Genomic DNA, 13,893 nt, shown 5'->3' on the forward strand with positions numbered 1-13,893 from the left:
GCAGTACAGTGACCCTGAGAAGTTACTGTGAGGCTCTGGTGACATATTTTAGTTTGACATGGTACTTTGTGATTGTGTGTGTGTGTGTGTGTGTGTGTGTGTGTGTGTGATTGTATGTGTGTATGTGTGACAATCGCATGTGTGAATATGGCCTTACATGGCCTTACTCATGATCAACTTCAAGTGTCTTCCTCTGTGGCTCCCTCCTGTTCTGCACTGTGACGTTAAGCATGTGAGTAGGGAGTACATATGATCAAGGGCACCCGTGCAGCAGATGGAGCAGGATGTCAGCTGTCTTCCTCTATTGATCTCCACTCACCATCCTGCAATAAGATCTTTTACTGAATTAGAAGCTTGCAGTGCTGTCTAGGCTGCTGGCCAGCTAGCTCTGAGGTACTTTTGTCTCTACTCCACAATGGTGCAGTCCCAAGCACATATATCCACATACGACTTATCCTGTGAGATGGGGGGTTTGAATCCAGGCCTTTGTACTTTACAACAAATGCTTTTGTCATTGAGACGAGACCTCTCTCATGTATTTTTTAAGTGTGAGTATTTATCAGAACCCAGACCTCACTGTTAGGGTAGACTGACTCTTTAGCAAGCTCCCAATCTACCTGTCTGCAAACCAACCATCCAAGTTACAAATGTGCTCTGCCATGCCCAGCTTCTGCATCCACTTTAGACATCTGAACTCAGGTGCTCATGTGGGGGCCACAATCTGGTTTGCCTATTGAACTGTCCTCTCAAACCTGCCTTGGGCATTCTTAATAAGCAATTTTTCATGTTGTGGGATACTTTCTATTGCACTGTAATCATTTCTCCCACTGGTATTGTGCGTCTGCACATATCTAAGCTGTAATGGTTAACCCAATGTTCTACTAGGATCGCATTTATTTTGTTGAAGTAGTTCCCTAGACTTACTATGAAGCAAACACACAGTGATTTAAAAGTCATATTAATAATGATTACTTATGGAATTATGTTTATTTATTTAATTATATTCACATACTGAACTTTGTGGAATATATATATTCCATACTTACATAAAATCTTTTTGACCCATTTCCTTCTGCTTTCCAGCATCACTAAAGAAAGAAATGTTACACTTAAACAGCAACCCTGGAAGCTCAGAGTAAGTAGGAAACAATGCTACCTGCAGCGATGAATACAAGGAGCAGAAATCGGCTTTCATCTGAGCAGAGTCAAGATGTTACTTCCGTACATATTGTACAAGGGAAGAAAGACATCCTTTGTTCATGTATGCAGAGCTGTTTTTTCCCTTCTTCAGTTGTTGAAATACCTATTTGGGGAGAACTTTTCCTTTAGTTCTGTCCTGCACACAGTCCCCAGAGCACCTTACTGACCACGGAATGATTAAAGTAGGGACGGACCACCGCAGTCAAATTCGAGGATCAGAAAGTCCAAGTTCAACCACCACCAACAAACGCTGGAGCTGTCAGCAGTACTTGGAGTGATGGCCAGAATGCATTATGCAGTAGCCTGAGGTGAGGGCTTACCTCCTGCTGCTCAGCCAAACATGAAGAGAAGCCCCTCTACCTGATCTGACAGGACGTTGAAAAGTGAAAAGGAGCACAGGGTCAGAAAGCACACAGAATCTGGACTCTGCGATTGCTAGCCCCATGCCTAGAGAATGCCATCCATTTATGGAGCAATAACCATATGTCTGGCAGAATTTGCCTGTTGGAGAGGCTCACCAGATTATACTTGGGCACAAGGAAAAGATCTTGTCACTTAGAGCTGCATTCTCAGAGAGTTGAACATAACAGCAAGTTTTTATATCATTGCAATACTCAAAGAAACTCAATTTGAAAAGCCCTGTGCTATTTATGGACTAGAGGAAGAATGTAAGTTCATCACCTCCCAGCCAGCATCTGTCAGTATTTAAAGAAACAGAGAGGTGTATTTAAGAATATCAAACCCCACCCCCAAGGCTGCTGGAGTCATCCTCACTTGGGAAATCCTGCCAGCTCTCCAACACTGCTACTTAAGCCTACTCCCAAAAAGACAAGAGGTTGATTATTCAAAAGATATGTTAGCAAAAATTCCTTAAGATGTCAAGAAGACCTACTCTTTGCACATCATATTATTTTCAAAATTGTGAGAGAGTGACAGCTGTTCTCTCCTCTGTCACTGATACACAAGCAGCAGCATGTCAGAGTAGAGCCACTGAGAATAAACTGCCTGATCTCCCAAGGTTGCAGGGCCATTTGATACCTTCTTTGAGTCAGTTCTGTGTGTTACATGTCTTTCTTTTAAGAGGAATCTTTAGCAGGACACCGTGCAAAAGCAGGGACTAGGCCACTGGTAGCATGTGCTGGTATTTAAGAGAACACGCTGCTCTACTACACGACTGGACTTCCCATCCAAGTCCTCAAACCGGGTGGCTCACAATCACAGGGAACCCCAGCAAAAAGGGATCCAGTGATCAGTTCTGGAGTCAGTAAACAATGTCACCCAGTTGACACCTGTAAAAAAGTAAATAAAACACATCTCTTGAAAAACAGGAGTCCCTCAATATAATGTGAAATAATATTTCTTCCCCAGCAACTGATTGCAACAGCTCTGCTAGGGGTGGGGTAGTGAGAGTGGAAAGCAAAATCTGTTGGAAGGCAGAGAAGTGTGAATAAGAGATCAGGGGTAAGGCTTCAGGCACAGAATGCCCTTTCTTCGCACTTCTACATACTTTCCTCATACTTCTACATACGTTCCTCATACTTTAACACACTTTCTTCATACTTTCCTCATACTTTCTACATACTTTCTTCATACTTCTACATACTTTCTGCATACTATTCACATACTTTCTACATTCTTTATTCATCCACATAAAATTGTGAGGACACTGAATTATGTTCCCATACAAAGGCATTTGTGGTTTATATGAAGCAGCATCACACATTTGTATGTCCACACTCTATGTCAACGGGACATGAGGAACAAGGAGAGGAGTCCAAAAATCACTCAGACCTAGTGCTACAAAATGCCTGTGTAACAATTCTTATGTTTCCATATCAAATTATTAAAATACTCTGAGGAAAAACATTTTAATATCCATTGTATTCATAAAGGTATTATATGGAGAGTTATATACTCCAAATAAAATTTTAATATAGTTTTCAAACCATGTGTGCCTAATTTCATACAAAAATGAGGACATTCTTTAAAAAATATCAAACACTACACTTATTTTCTGAGTGAATAATGGAACTAATGACCTTGTAGGTAATCAGCTTATATATAGATATAGACGTATTTGTTTTCATCTCATGTGTATGAGTGATCTGCCTATACTTCATGCATTCCTGGTGTCCATAGAGTTCAGAAGAAAAATCCACATCCCCTAAAGCTGGAGTTTAGAATGGTTGTGAGCCACTGTATGATTGCTGGGAACAAAACCCAGGTCTTCTGCAACAATAGCAAGTCTTCTTTACTGTGACCACTTCTCCAATACCCTCAGTCTGAATATATTTACTATGATCTCTTGCTCTATGGGTGCTCCCTTGCTGCCCAAGACACAATAAGTTATATTGTAGCCATGGTATCCCAGTGGTAGGGAAAGAGGCCTTTAGGATCAGTGGACACATCTGTGGTTCATCAGGTTTCTGTAGTAGGGAAAGAAACCACTGAAGAGTTTGTCCACTAAACTACATGTTAAACCAATATAGAGTGATTTAAGGCCATTCTGAATGATTTGTATCAAATTAATGCTTTCTCCCTTTAAAGTTGACTTAACCTGGATATCATTTATGCTCATGAGGGCAAGTAAAAATAAGCCCTACTCAAGAATCAATGGCTCAGCCAACTGTCATTTATGAACAACCCAAACAAATAAATAAAAAATAAATAAAAATAAAAATAATAATAATGATAATAATAATCATACCAGAACCGTATGGTCAGTATAGGAAGAATATGAAATAAGTAGATGTATTCAGCTGAGTGCACATAAGGGTGTATGTATATGTGTGTGTGAATGGTCTTGTATGTATGTGTATAGGCATTTGTGTGTTTGTATAAGGGCTTGTATGTGTGTTTGTGTGTTATGCTTATATACAAAACATGTTAATTACATACACAAAAGTCTGAGTTATTTTTCTTTCAAATATCTCATAGTTATGCAACTATAGAAAATGACCTTTCCTGGGGTATAAATTCACGCTAAGTTTTCAGAGGAATTTTTAATTTCTAAAATATTTAAATAAAACAATTTGTTAATCCATTTTCATGTAATCTTTAGAAGTTATTTTTGTGGGATTCTCATCTTTCATTTATCTCCCAATTGTTTGGCCTTATCCTGAATGCTTGCCTCTCAGTAATAGCTTGGTGGGCAATTCTACTGTTGTCATTTCATAAGTACTCGTGACTCTCCACTGACTTTGATGTCTGTCAGCAGAGTTTGTTGACAGTCCAGCACATTAACCTGTTCCCAGACCCTTCACAATCAGTCATGCTGTGCACTGTAGACTCAGGGAGTTGCTTCTTTCTTGGAATCCTTCTTTCCCCTTTGTTTCAGTGTGTGAGTCCACAAATCACTCATTCACCTCGGGGAAACTCTCCTCTCCCTTGTCCCATGACTCCTAACTTCCCCAATTGTGTTCTTCCCCTAAAGTTTCACAGGGCCATTACTACCTTAGATCAAGCTTTATTAATTATTTCTTAAATTTGGAAATTATCAGTTGTTCAACTTGAATTAAAACTTTATGCCTTCCAGTTCTTTCTGTAGCCTTGACCTCAAAGTGTTCATGATGCTTGAGCTCTCTATTACAAGCAATCCTTCATTGGCATCAGGACAAAACCCAAGTTTTATGTTGTGTTATATTAAGGCTTTTGGGTGAAAGCTACTGTCTCGTTATTCTGACTCTGAGTCAGTCTTAAGCAATGCTTGCTAATTCCAGCAAGCACCCTATCTTGTGATGTATAGTTCATGGGAAATGGCTTGTTCATCACATAGATGAAGTCAGCATTTAGTATTAGATACTTGTATCTAGTATTAATACAAAGATACTAGAGAAACATATGTGTGACAATTTTGATGACAATAACAGAGAAACTAGAATTAATAGTTTGATTTCAATATATATCTGACTTTCGATGAAAATGTCACCATTTCATCTACAGACAATACTGTCCAGAGAAGAAGACATTAGCAGAATAGTCAGTTACTGGCTTTGCCGAGACAGAATCAGCGGCCCTTTAAATAATTCTACATTATAAATCTGTCAGATAGAAGATCCTTGGCCAGAAGGCAGAAGACACATGCTCCTGGGTTCTTAAAAATAAAGGACTGTCCAGGTAGTCAACTGTCTCTACAAATTTGTTAAGTTTTCAAAGATCTGCTTTGTGCTTCCTGTGCTTTCAGGTTATTTAGTTGTTTTCAGATTTCTGAGGCGGTTGATGACTAGTTTTAGTCTCATAACCAAATGCAAGTTGTTTGACGTAGAGTGAGTTATAGAGTACATGACATGGTTTTCAAGTGATGTTACAGGCTAAACATCTAAACATAATCCACGGATAGATTCATAATTCTTTCAGTTAGGAAATATGGTAGAGCACCTCATCTAATTGACAAACTGATGGACTAGATGTCATTTATATCTCATACTGTGTAAATTATTTAATTGTTATGGTTCTGTTCAACTTATATCTAAGGGAAGAGTTTTTTGTTTTGATTTGTTTTGTTTTTTTCATTGGACAGAAAACATGAGATGTAGAGAGAGTTGTTGTTTCCCTAATTGATTCTTGATTTTGTTAATAAGAAAGACAGAAGATAATTGCTAGGAAAAAAGAAAAAGGTGGGACTTCTGGGTCTCAGGAGGAGAAAGGGCAGATAGGGAGAGTGGACAAGGCTTTGGAAGGAGAAGGACGCAACAACCATGTAAGGTCTTAGGGCGACCAGAATGGGAAGCCTCTACCGCCAGTGGATGGCTGATATAGGTTAGCTGGTAAGTTCAGGGCTAGAGGTTTCTGTGCCCAGCAATTATATTATCTGGTAAATTTTAATATACGAAAGCAGTCTAATGTTTTTCTTCTGTGGAGCTAAGGGGGGTAAGAGAAAGAGAAAAGATGGGGCAGTTGATGGCGGTTTAACAAAGCTAATCAAGAGGAAAAGGTAGCTGGTGGAATATGGGCTGTCAGGAGCATGTTCTCAGAGCTAAGCCAGAATTACCGCACTGGACAAAGCAGGAAGTGTGTTTTGTAAAAGTGCATACCACAGTATTCCACAACACCTTTCCTCCTCCTCCTCCTCCTCCTCCTCCTCCTCCTCCTCCTCCTCCTCCTCCTCCTCCTCCTCCTCCTTCTCCTCTTCCTCCTCCTCCTCCTCTTCCTCCTCCTCCTCTTCCTCCCACTCCTCCTCCTCCTCCCACTCCTCCTCCTCCCACTCCTCCTCTCCTCCCACTCCTCCTCCTCCCACTCCTCCTCTCCTCCTCCTCCTCCTCTTCCTTCCCCCCTCCTCCTCTTCCTTTCCTCCTCCTCCTCTTCCTCCTCTTCCTCATTTTCCTCCTTCTCCTCCTCCCACTCCTCCTCCTTTCCTCTTCCTCCTCCTCCTCTTCCTTTCCTCCTCCTCCTCTTCCTTTCCTCTTCCTCCTCCTCCTCTTCCTTTCCTCCTCCTCCTCCTCCTCCTCCTCTTCCTCCTCCTCCTCCTCTTCCTCCCACTCCTCCTCCTCCTCCCACTCCTCCTCCTCCCACTCCTCCTCTCCTCCCACTCCTCCTCCTCCCACTCCTCCTCTCCTCCTCCTCCTCCTCTTCCTTCCCCCCTCCTCCTCTTCCTTTCCTCCTCCTCCTCTTCCTCCTCTTCCTCATTTTCCTCCTTCTCCTCCTCCCACTCCTCCTCCTTTCCTCTTCCTCCTCCTCCTCTTCCTTTCCTCCTCCTCCTCTTCCTTTCCTCTTCCTCCTCCTCCTCTTCCTTTCCTCCTCCTCCTCTTCCTCCTCCTCCTCTTCCTCATCTTCCTCCTCCTCCTTTTTCCTTCTTCTCCTCTTCCTCCTCCTTCTCCTCTTCTTTTTCTCATTCTTCTTCTCCTTTCTTCTCCTTCTCCTACTTCTTTTTCCTCTTCCTCTTCTTCTTCCTCTTCCTCTTCTTCTTTTTCTTCTTCTCCTCTACTTCCTCCTCCTCCTTTTCTCTTTTTCCTCCTCTTGTTCTTCCTCCTATTGTTTTTCTCTTTCTCCTCCTCTTCCTCCTACTTTCACTTGTCGAAAGCCCCTGAATTGTTTTAGATTAAACACTAAAGTCAAACCAATTTCTTTAATATCATTACCATAAGTAACATGATTTGCTTCATTTTTTACACTCAAGATTTGAAGTGTATTGAGCATTTTGAAATACTTAGTTATTCTAATTGAGATAAAAGGCAAACATTTCAAGGATATGACTGTGCCACTGAACATGTTAGACAAAGAATGCGGCTTAGAATCCAGTCTTGCAAGGTCTCCTGCCCAGTTGTACCTTGTGGGAAATGAAATGAATTGTTTGGGTGATAAACTTAGAATGCTTAGCTTAGGGGACACCCAGTTTTGAAGACCATGAGGCATCTCATTTAACTCTCAGTTAGCCGCACACAGCTGATCACTTCATTTGATGGAGCCCCAGATCTCATCAGCCTATGCCAATCCCTTTTCCCAGACATAAACATCTCCTAGAGCTATAGCTTACTAGGGTATGGGCTCCTCCACAGGATAATGCCAGGGGGTAAACCTCCTGAGCTACCTCTCTTTCCTACAGAAAATGATCATTAATCATTAATAAAAGAAACAGTATCAGAATGGAATTTAGTATGTTTACTAAATCTTACTAAAGTTTCATAAGTATGGAAATATCACAGTATTTTGTTTTAATAATGAATTGTATAGATAACATGGGAAAATGTGATTTTTAAGAACACTTTGTCAAAATTTCAGGACCCAAACATCTTCCAAATTTTCTGTCATTGGGGAGGAGACCTCATAGGACACCCCCATTTCTCCTGTGTCATTCTCTATACAACTACTGACTGTGTGTATATACACATTTATTTTTAACTGATGATGTTCTAATTTTTGTTCTTCTTATTCTGATTCTCTTCTAGAATAGGACTTCTCTCCATTCAAGTTGTTAACTGAATTCACAAACTTAAGATGATATGTATTCAGTATTGGAGTGATTCAATATTGGAGTATTTGGAGTAATGCAATGCTGGTATGAAATTATAGTAACTGTGGCCAAAGAAATATGATTATTCACATCCCTTAATCTTATCTTTATCAATAATGGCACTTCCAGTAGTTGTTGGTTAAGCTCACCAAATGAAGCGTAAATGGATTGGGAAGCAGTGCTTCAGAGGTTAATTCTCATGAGCTTTGCTCTGCTTTATGTTCTGAGCCAGTAACTCAAACAACATTGAACTCCTGGATATCCTGGGAGCTGTCTGACCAATCAAAAGGGAGAGCCAAACTTACTCTGAATAATCATGTACTCTGACGAATGTGAACAAAGAAACTTATCAAATCCTGTTTGTTCTTACTTGTTTCCCTGAGTGTCCTTTTTTTTTTAAATACGAATATTGGTTTCCTCTGGACATAGGATTCTCCTTTATTGAGTGAGGGTCAAGTGACCTGCTTCAGAGGCTTGTCTTTTCTCATGAGAGTTTTACATTTAGCCATGAAAGTTTGTTACCAAATGAAGCTTCCTGCTGGGAAGCAGACTGCTGAGGTAGACATTCACAGGGCTTCCTGGGAAATATATCTCCAGTCTGGAAACTGAACAGGAACAAGAATGAAAGAACAAGGAAAAGGAGGTCTATACAATGAGAGCTAACTGGTATACTGTCAACACGTGCAATATTTTACCTTTGTGGAAGTGATCACTCACAGTCACCAGTGACTTCACTAATTGAAAAGCTCCCCCTCGAGCAATCAAACTGTTCTCACGCATCCTTAGTCATAGCATCAGTCAGAAAGAGCATTGCTTTCCTTAAGACAGAAGCGTAGTTTTCTTTTTGTATATTGATGTTTTGAATTCATCTTAGTCACTGTGATCAATCCAGGAGCTTTCATTTTCAAAAGTTATGGTATTAAAAACACTGTGTGTGTGTGTGTGTGTGTGTGTGTGTGTGTGTGTGTGAGAGAGAGAGAGAGAGAGAGAGAGAGAGAGAGAGAGAGAGAGAGAGAGAGAGAAGCAGTAATCAATTCTCTTCTTCCATCTTGTCTGTTCCAGGAATTAAATTCAGGCCTTCGTTCATAAAGAAATCTTGACAACTTTTTAATCTTCTTTTGACCCACAGATAGATTGAACAAAAGTTTGAGTTTCTTTGTTTTCTTTTCCCCATTCAGGCATTGCTCCCATTATCCATGTCCATTACCGACTACTGTTACACCCTCATTACCAATGATGAACCTGTAGTTACACTCATTGTCCCAAAGCATCACACTTGACAATGGAGCACATACTGTCATCGGACGCGTATGGGTTTTCAAAAGGATGTAAATGACACTCATCCATCACTGCACTGTCACAGAGAATAGTTACTCTGCCTTAATCACCCTGTTTTCTACCTATTTATCTATCTCTCCCAGGGCTCCAAGAAACATTAATCTATTTACTATTGATAAAGCTATGGCTTTTCAGAAATGTTGCTGGAAACAGACAGCATGTAGCCTTTCAGCCTGGCCTCTTTCATCTAGTCTCCTGCGTTGAGATTTCATCAACGCTTTCTGTTTTCTCAGCATCCTGCAGTCCTGATGAACTAGCTTATCTTCACGCAGTCTACTGAAGATACTTTGTTTCCAAGTTTCAGCAACAGCTGCTAAAGCACCTACAAATGCCCTGCACAGGGCTCTGTGTAAGAGCGTGCAGTTTTTCTGGGTTACTGGCAGCAAGCAGGAGTGCTGGAAGTCTGAAAAATTTGAGGGGTTTGTAAGACAAATGCACACAAACTGTCCTTAGACCTCTATATACACATATGTATCTGTAGCACATGGATAGACGCCTGCACGCGCGCACACACACACACACACACACACACACACACACACACACACGTACTTTGCTGAATAGTCGACAAAGCTGATTGCTGAGAACTGCAATTGTGGGGAGTGGGAGTTATGCAGACCCTCCATTAGGTTATCCTGAACCTGCTTTATTTCACTTAGAATCTTTTCCTGGTCCGCATTTGTCTGACCTGGCCATATTTGACCTTTTACTGACCAGACATCCTTAGACCTTTATCTAACCTCACACCCTCTGACCTTTTTCTGACCTCACATCCTCTGATGCTCACAGTTAGCTTCTGCAGTATCTGCTTAGCAGATCACTGGCTTTCCCCAGCTCAGCAGCTAAGAACATCCTCAGAGAGCACCTGGCACCAGTGATCAGAACCCCTTCCTCTTCTGGAACCTATCTGTCTGATGTTCTCCTGGCAACTTTGTCCTGAGCGTTTCATGTAATAAACTCCTGGGTGGAACATATTATTGGAAGGAAAATTGGTTCCATCTTCCTAAGCCAGGGTCACTAATCTGTGGCTCTGTGTCACACTATGATCTCTTTCATTCCCTTTGCACTAAGGGCTCTGTTTTACTGTTGTTAGATTACCACAAAACCTATTCATAGCCAAGGGAAGATTATGACCAACTTCTAGAACAGTTAGGAAGCAAAGCATCAGAAATGAAATTTGCAAACCTAAAGTAAAATTCAGGTGGAGAGCTGGTGGGCTGTCAGTACCCTGAGCCAGAAATCATACTTAACACTCATCTGAGCCTGTCCAGGGATTGTCTTTATTTAAGGAGACTGAATCTGTAAGTGGTACTGACTGAATAGTTTTCACAGTTACCCTCTGAAATTTCATTTAAAGAAATGTTCATATAATGTAAACATATTCATTTGAATTTATTTTATTTATGATTAGTCCTAAGACTTAGGGATAGAATAGTTACAAAAGGTTGAGCATTCTTTATTTCACAATGCATATACTAGAAATGTTTCAAGTCTTGGTCCTTGAGATTCCACTGAGTAGGACTCAGTTGACTCTACCTCAAAACTCCTCACTTCCCTCTACTTAATTTTTAACCTCCCCCCACCCCACATACTGCCTGACGTCTTCTGCAGCTGCATTCAGAAGCTGAACCCACTAACGAAAAGGAATCACATTGTATGTTCATTATCCAGAACCTCCAATTTTTTGACCACTTTGCTGATCTAAGTAAGGGTGATAGCCTACTTCCTGCTGGCACAGAGGATTAAATCTATGTAAGAATTCAACAAAGAAATGGCAGGAAGACCCTTTACTACTGTCTGGTCTCTGATGATTATGATAAAAAGAAACCAGTGAAGAAATTCAAGAAGACTTGCCTGAATGTTTGCTATAATTGAGCATCCAGAATATGGAGAAATAATTCATCTACAAGATGACCAGTATGAGAACACATGCCAGCTCCTGATAGAGATTGGACTGGCTAAGGATGATTGGCTGAAGTTTCGTGGGTTTTAAGTGTTTGGGGCTCTCTGAAGCTTAAGTGAGGATTTCCTTGAAATGAGTAGATTTTCCCTTCTGTCTCTTGTCACAATTTAAAAACCTCACAGATTTTATATTGAAACCATTCAAGGGACTTCCTTCTTTCCTTCCTTTCCTTTCTCCTTTCTTCCTTCCTTGCTTACCTCCCTCCTTCCCTCCTTCCTTCCCTCTCTTCCTTTTCCTTCGTCTCTTCCTTCTTCCCCTCTCTTATCCTCCACCTTCTTCCTTCCTTCCTTCCTTCCTTCCTTCCTTCCTTCCTTCCTTCCTTCCTTCCTGTTAATCTCCTTATTTCCTTTCCTTCCTCTTACCCTTTCTGTCTTTCACTTTTGCCAATTTTAGCTTCTGCCTCACAAACTTATAAGATATATTATTCCAAGAGAAAAACAAACAACTACTATTTCAAGAGGTAGTTAGTGCATCCTAGACAAAACATGCCTCCAATATTACAGCTGAGGATGAAAATGCCACAAATCTGATTAAACTGGAGTGGCAATAACCTTAAATGTCATCTCTTACTTCGAATATGTGCCACAGGTTATAAAATCCTTTCAGGTAGAGGAAAACTGTTTATTCTATTATAAAGTTGCCAGCCTTTTGTTATTTTGTTTTTGCCTTCCAGAATGAATTTACTCGAATATTTGAATAGTCATTATCTAATTTGGTAAGATGTGAAAAGCTAAATACTGTCCAGGTTGTTTACGAATTCTTTTTCTCAAGACATGTATTCCTGCTTTTGGAAATCAAAATTAATATAGTTTTAGTAAATTTAATTACACTATTATTGAATTTCTCATATTCAGTAGACAAACATATTTGGTTTAATCACTTGGAACTTTTAGTGGAAGTCTTTAAATATTACATGTTCCCTCCTGTAATACAGTTACTTAAAAAAGAGGGGGGAGGGAAAGGGGAGGGAAAGGGGATGGCGGTGGGAAGAGAGGGGAACATGATCTAGTATGGGTGGAGGAAAAGGACTGAAGCCCTGAGGGCCAGCAGAAAGAATGAAAATAGGTGACCTTAGGGGGAAGGAGATTGAGAGGACAATCTAGAATGTACCAGAGACCACGGAAGCAAGAGACTCTCAGGATTCAAAGGGAGGGAACCCTAGATGAAAGGCCCTATAGTGGGGAGAGGGAACTTATTGAATCCACCTCCAGCAGAAAGACAAGACATCAAGTGAGGGATGGGATTGTCATCCCACAGTCAAGAACTCTGACCCAGAATTTTTCCTGTCTGAAAGAAATGGAGGGATGGAAATGGAGAAGAGCCTGAGGAAAAAGAGGTCCAGCAACAGGCCCAAAGTGGAATCCAGCTCAAGGGGAGGCCCCAGAACCTGACATCATTACTGAAGCTATGGCTCATTTACAAAATGGGACCTAACATGACTACTCTCCAAAAGACCCAACAAGCTGGCCCTTCTGTTTGAATTAGGGAAAAGCTGGAGGAAGCTAAGGAGGATGGAAACCCTGTATGAGGACCAGAAGTCTCAATTAACCTGGACCCCTGAGATCTCTTAGACACTGAATCACCAACCTGGCAGCATACATCAGTTGAGGTAAGGTCTCCAACCAACACACATACAGCAGAGGTCTGGATTCAGTCAGAGAAGATGCACCTAACCCTCAAGAGACTGGAGGCACCAGGAAGTTTAGAGGCCTGGTGGGGTGGGTGGGGTGGGGCACCTTGTCAAGACAGGGATTGGGGGTTCAGGTAGGGGAGGAGGTATGGGATGTGGAACTCTCGCGATTGGATCAGGAGGGGAATAAAAGCTGAGTGTAAATATAAATAAATAAATTTTTTAAAAAAGAAAGAGTTAGGATTCCCATGTTCAAGATTTGGGCAAATAATTTATTTAAAATTTAAAAGGGAATATTTAAATAGAATGCTTAGAGGTATTTGGCACATTAAAAGAAGTACTAAAACATTATTTTATGGTCTCAAACCATTACACATTTGCATTTAAAATTAGAAAGGTTCTGATACAATTACATAACGATCATTTATGTTATTTAGATTTCATAGGTATAGTTACCTTGAAGAGTGGACTACTCTGATGCAAATTAATCCACTCATTCTCTTTACATATTTAACTGTAAATATTTACAATATTTTGTAGTATTTTAAAATTTTGATATATTACCTAGAATTAAATGGAATTTTATATAAACAAATGTGTCTTTCTCCAAAGTCTACTATATGAACCTGTTTCTTTGATTAGAAGCTGTAAGTGACCAAAGATAACTTTATAACTTAAATTATTTATTTTTCATGATACTGATATTTCTTTACAACATGGGGAAAATAGCATTCCATGCAATCTGAACTTCAAATCTTCAAAGCAGTTTACTTCAGTTCTCAGAGATACTTAGAACACAGGAAGAATTAGCCA

At 40.5% G+C, this 13,893-nt stretch overlaps 1 protein-coding gene and 1 pseudogene across 4 annotated transcripts in view; one reads left to right on the top strand and one right to left on the bottom strand.

Moving 5' to 3' along the window:
• The window catches only part of Cntn5 (contactin 5), a 1,231,995-nt gene that overhangs the window by 777,754 nt on the left and 440,348 nt on the right, over positions 1–13,893 (bottom strand). The window lies entirely within an intron of this gene.
• Positions 11,144–11,480, top strand: LOC108351832 (eukaryotic translation initiation factor 1 pseudogene; annotated as a pseudogene).

Source organism: Rattus norvegicus, chromosome 8 (assembly GCF_036323735.1).
Source record: "Rattus norvegicus strain BN/NHsdMcwi chromosome 8, GRCr8, whole genome shotgun sequence".
Taxonomy (NCBI): Eukaryota; Metazoa; Chordata; class Mammalia; order Rodentia; family Muridae; genus Rattus; species Rattus norvegicus.